This window comes from Canis lupus, chromosome 22, assembly GCF_003254725.2.
Source record: "Canis lupus dingo isolate Sandy chromosome 22, ASM325472v2, whole genome shotgun sequence".
NCBI classification, from domain to species: Eukaryota; Metazoa; Chordata; class Mammalia; order Carnivora; family Canidae; genus Canis; species Canis lupus.
The window spans coordinates 17,854,436-17,861,026 of NC_064264.1; positions in this window are offsets into that span (position 1 = coordinate 17,854,436).

Below are 6,591 nucleotides of genomic sequence, written 5' to 3' on the forward strand. Positions count from 1 at the left end.
TTGAGTATTTCAGCATGAGTTGACTGAAATTTTAATTCCAGATCCAGGTTTCTTACCATTGACATTTTGGTCAATTTTTCCTCAGCAGGGACTGTCCTGTGCATTATAAGATGTTAGCTACGTTTCTGGCTTCTATCCACTAGATTCAGATAATGCATATAAGGTCCCAGGAATACTTTCTCTCTACTTGTGACAATGAAAATTGTCTCCAGACATTGCCAAAAGTTCTTGAGTGTTAAAAACCACACAAGTTGAGAGACTGCCTTAAATGGCAATATTAATAGTGAAAGACCAAATTAGGGAGTTGACTTTAACTCTTACTGTCCTCCACCATCTATCCCACAGGATCCAGGAATAGGAAGGACTAGAAAACAAAACCTTTGCCCTCTTTAATACCACATCTTATTAAGGAAGGAAGAAACTTGAAAGTTAATGGATGTAAGTATGGGTCACTTGATTGTATGATTTTTTTTAAATTCCTTTGGCTGCATCCCTAGAATGTCAGTTACTGCTTCTGTATTCAAGATTTAATAACAGTGATGTATATGTTCATAGGCTTTCTGCTCCTCTTTTATTTTATTTTTTTCTGCTCCTCTTTTAGAATATATTTTGCTAGTGCATACCTACAATAATACCATCAAAGAGAATTTATCTTACAAGATTAAAAAAACTGATATTGTGGGGTCCAAAGCAGACATTCGCAAAGATCAGCTTTTACAAAATATCGTTATCCAATATATTATTTTTCTCCTAGATGTAATATAGCCCTCACAAAAGATAAAATAGTTATATTGGATGCTATCTCATCTTAAAGAGTCTAAATACGTACTAAAATAATAAATGTTATGTACTTCCACAAAGAATACTCTTCAATGGGGCTTAATATTTTTCAGTGTTGTTTAAAGTATGAGAATTTCTATAGATAATCTTTATCATTCAAAGCTGATAAGAAATGTTTTTTTCATGTTCCCTAATTCCATCTGAATACTTTGCTCTATTTTGTGTAAGAGTAGAGAATGTTCATAATCTGAAGCAAAACAGATATGAAGGTAAAACTTTGTAGAATCTAGTTCATTTACAAGTTGAGCCCTTTTACACTTTAACTAGTTTACAAGATTTCTTTGTTTCACTGTGTTCCATTTGTGGTACATAAATATCTTGGGGTTCTGAATTATTAGCTTGCTTTCTTTTGCTATAGTTTTTTTTTTAACCTTTCTCTGCCTCAAATTCTTTATTTTTGAAGTGACTATAAAAAGAGATTCTTATATGTATATGTGAATGACTCAAGATTTACCTAATCCAGAGTGGGTATTTGGACTTCTCTATCATGGAGGAAAGAAAAATCATAAATTTTATAATCAAATAGACGAGTCAAATGCAATGTCTGCTGATTACCCTGTGTACGTGTAAGAATCACTTACTCATTTTAATTAGTCACGTCATCCTTCAAAACAGTTATATAATGATCCTGCAAATGTGTTGTAAGGAAATAATTCAGATTATAAATATAAGATTGCTAATATGCTTTCTCGTTTTCTCCCATTTCTTTCATTCCACAAATGTATGTTGAGTCCTGATTCATGCCAGGTATCGGTTAGAACACTTGAGTAAATCAGAGAACAAAGTGCAAAAATCTCTGTCCCTGTAGATCTTACATAATTTTCCATGGTAGAACCTGGCTCTGATAAGTGACTAAAACCAGAAAGTACACATTTATGTGAAGATTGAGCCTAGCAGCCAGGCTTTGGGAGAGTTAGATGTATGGAAGGAAACTATCTCTCACGATAGAGCACCCTTCATATTTGCTGTAGGAATGGCAATAAATAAATTGCTTAACATCCTTGAATGTTGGCTTTTTTTTTTACTTCTAAAATTAGAATAGCATCTATTTTGAAGATTGTTCTGATACCCTAGTAATAGATTTATGGTATTCAACACAGATCCAGGCAGTGAATGAAATGCCAGTATCCCTTAAACAGAAGGTTCTCAAATTTTAGCATATAAATCACCTGTAGACTTGTTACAACACAGATTTATGAGCTCCACTTCCAGCATTTCTGAATAAGTAGGTCCTGGATGGTAACTGAGAATTTGCATTTATGACAAGTTTCCAGGTGACCTAAAGATGGTGGTACTCACTTTGAGAACTATTGCCCTGGACAAGCACTTTTGCAGGACAGCTTGTGCCATCCACACGTATCACATTCAAATTTAGAGCTAGTATTTTCATATGTTAAAAAGAACAAAGAACAAATACACTTCTTATAGTATCTTCTACTTACGTGTCATTTTAATGTATTAGTTGTATCATGTGTCCTGGGATCTGCCTAGTGGTAAAATTAATACACTACTTCATTTACATATTTCAGAAAGGCCTACACCATTCTAATCGCAGTGGTCTTTCTGTTCAGGACAAATATAAAATCTAAAACAAAATGTGATAAATAAAATTATATAAAATTAGAAATTTTACAGTTATGTTTTATATTTATACTTTAGCATGTTTTATATCTTCTTATAATTTTCTTTTAAAACTGTTTCCTTTGCAGTCTTCACTAGTAGAAGAGTATTTGATAATTTAATTATAATTTTTATTTGAAGGTACAATGAACTTAATATACTTTATATTTAAGGCTGGACTACAGGAAAACCAACTACCTAATTACAAATGAAGTACATTTCCTTTTTTTATTTTTTTTTTGGTTTTGCTAAATTAAGGGACAGCAATATTTTGTCCTGGGACATCTCCCAGCAAATTACTATGTCCATAACCTTTTGGTTAGGACTAATCCAATTATGCTTAGAATCTTTTAAGTTGTCTGATGATCTAAAGGAAAATCCTATTAATATGTGTTATCTGCAATTTCTGTAATATGATTAAACTATGTAGGACGCCAATTTTTTTCCTTTATTACATCTTTTAATTCACTTACATACATTTTAAAAATCAGATCATATTCAAGTAGATACATACACACACTCTTTAGAGTTTGGATTCAATTTTAGCCCCATGATTTTGAAAATGTATTTGATCCCACTTCAGAGCAGATAAATAATTTCTTTCATAGAAAATTAGTTTTCTATTGTTGCTTCAATATTGCTTTCATGCATATAAATTTGCAAGAAAAATAATTATCATCAAGTGTGATTCAAAGTTCTATAACCAGAAGATCACTAGCAAAGGACACTTCTGGAGTAACTGTGAGAAATAACCAATACTACATTCTTCTATTTAGCTCTGCCTATATTCTGTGTGGCTGAAAAGGGAAGTAAAATTACAGATTTCTCCTACTTAAAAGAAGAAAAATGTAATCAAATCAAAGTAACTCCTAGCAAAGAGAAAACATTGGATGAATAACATGCATTTCATTACTTCTTTACCATTGAATTCTGGACACAGCCTCTTTTCCAGCTGTGAAATTAAAATTTTGAGTAGTAGTCAGCTACCTTGTTGATTCATATAATTAATGTATGCCAACCATATCCAAGCCTATATTACCATAAGCACTCTCCCCGTCTCATGAAAGAATAAAGGAATGTACCTGTTTAATATATTGCAATAATAGACATTAAACCCATGTGTTCATAAAAGAGAATAAAAATATAACTAGCAAAATATTCTCTTCTAAATGAAATGCAAAGCCCTAAATATATTTTTTAAATTCCAATTTTTATTTTTCTGACACATTTCTGAGATCTACTTTGACTTGGTCAAGAGATTTTCTTTAATTCTGAAAATAAATAAAAAATAAATATAGTGACAACAATGAAAATGAACATAAGCCATAGGCATAAGACTGAGAGCCTAAAAGACTATTAAATCTTAAGAGAGTTGTATGTGAAGTTGTGAGGTAAGAATAATTAAAATGTTGGCTGATAATGAGTGTCTTTAAAGGATTGTGTAAGGCATACCTTTATACCTCTGTGTTACAAGACCAAGGACATACTTTCCTTCCAAAGTTATCACACTTTTCATTAGCATCTTTCTCTTAATTCTTGAGTGGTCCTCAGAAGGTTCATTAGGCTTGTCATTTCCAAAATACTAACCCAATGTTGACAAATCCTTTGAAACAAAATGTAAGCTCTACTTTTCACATTTTGTGATCTATCTGCTCCCTTTTCAGTAATCATAATTTTTTAAATGGTTTGAATGTCAATGATTAATTATTTCTTGGCCATGCAGATTGGGGTCATCTAATAATTTTAAATATTCATGCAGATATGAAAAATGATATATTTGACAGAATAAAATATAAACGTGGGGGGAAAAGCATTATAAACTAAAAAAATTTCCAGGAATTTAATCAGTTAGAATCCTGAAATAACTATATTGTGTTTTCATTTGTCCTCAAATTTCATGAGAAAAATACAGCAGGCATGTAAAAATGATGGCATCTTCATGAAAAAAATTCTAGGGTTTTATATAAAGTCTGTACAGACCTAATTTAACTCTTGTACTTACATCTGGAGTTCCATATAGTCATTGATTTTCTCCAAAACTTGCCTTTATAGTTTATTGCCTTCATTTATTCACTTGATTTTTTCTGCAATAGCTAAACCCTGTCATTTCTACCTATTGAAATCCTATTTATCTGTCAAGCTTCAGCTAACATGTCACCTGCAAAGAAGCATTTTGCAGTCTCCATCCCCCAGTAGTCAGCAGGGTTTGCTCCATTCTTTCAACTCCCATAGTATTTCTATGCTACTTGTACAATGGGTTACCATGCATTATAGTCATTTGCAACCCATAAAGATTGCATGCTTCTTGAGGATAGATATTATTCATTTTTAGCCCCCAGAGTACATTGAAGAGCTTTGGTAATCTATAAACACTTAGCAAGGAAATATAAGGAAGTATATGAGGCATTTCATGTCTCTCACACAATTCAAGAAAGAATAAATTTCATGCATTTATTAAACATATATTAAAATGTAAGGATATTTTATAAACTCTCTATATGTGTTAAATTACTTAATATTATTTGTGATAGACTGATTTCACTGATGGCTCTAATTCTACACCTAGCCCTGCATCTAAACCTTCTCTATCACTCTCCTAACTCTGCAGCTTCTGCCATCAAGAGGATGATTGGGTGACTTGGCTCCACTCCATATGTCTATCATTTCTCATCAGATATGCAGGCATGCCTTAGCCTAGGAAGCCTGGAAAGGTGATAGCCAACTGGTCCACACTCCAAAACATAAGTCAAGCCAAGATCAAGAAAATCATCTGACAACCATTCTAGATATGTTACAGGAAATGCTTCTGAGTGTTTACTGTTTTTTCTCTGATACTTCTCTGAGCACTTGCAATCAACCACAGGTCTGAATGTTCATTTTCTCAAAAGCGCTATGCCCATGTGGTTTTGGGTACAGGTAACTATGCATCATCTGTATGTTAAGGAATCATTTAAACAACTTTAAGAAAAAAAAAAAAAAAAAAAAACAACTTTAAGACCATACCACTGTATCTGATTTAGGTTTTTTAGAACACTCACCAAGAAGCAAATGGGTTCATGAATCTGCTAAGCCAGGATGAAGTAGAATAATAAGTAATTCCATAGGCCTAAATGAACTGATTGTGGGTTTTGTTTGAAATACTGATCTTTTCATGTTATAGTTTCTGAATATACAAGAAACTTTTTCTCTTTTTCCTTAAACTCTCTACATAGTATAACAATTTAGTAGACAGGAATTAAACATTTTATATTTTTCTCCCTGACTGATCCTTAAAGGGATCATAACTTTAAAGGATTTGGTAACTCTTTAAGCTTTCTTCCACAGCAATATGCTTGTTTTCAGAAGTTCAGTATGGATCTGTCCTCCTTATTACTAGAACTTGATTAGAAATATCAGATATATATTCAAGGCCTTCCCTGGGATGTCATATTTGAGAATGATGCTCAAATATTTGATATATTTAATTTAATAGACATAACTACACATTTTAAGGAACTAAGTTTGACTTAATGGAGTCAGATGTTTACAAAGCCCTTTTGGGAAAATTGTCGGGCTATCTGACTTAAAGTGTTCATGGATTTATGTGTTCTCAATCTTTAAAGTAAGGAAGGCCACTTCTTGGTAAACCCAGGAAACTTAAGATATTTTGAGGACTTTAAGAAGAGAGCAATTCATCCATATTTATAGGTAATACAGGTGATATGTCATGGTGGATACTTGGATTGGCTTCCCAGCCTCAGGAAGCTGTTATAAAGAAGTCCAATCTGAAATTTCTTATGAAAACTTCCAGCATAGAAAACTGAAGAAGGCCAATGGTAAGTTACCATTCTTGTTACATCTATGCAAATAATCAGACCAAATCTGCTAAGAGAAATTTGATTTTATGATCAAGAATACAATTTCTTTGAAGTTATTTTTTAAAATAAATGTGGGGTAATGGAGTGCCTGGGTGGCTCAGTTAAAGCATCTGACTCTTGGTTTCAGCTCAGGTTGTGTCTTAGGGTTATGAGTTCAAGCCTCACATTGGGATCCACACTCAGTGAAGGGTCTGCTTGAGATTCACTCTCCTTCTACTTTTTCCCCTCCTGCTTGTGCTCTCTCCCTAAAAAAATTAAAAAATAAAAAAATAAA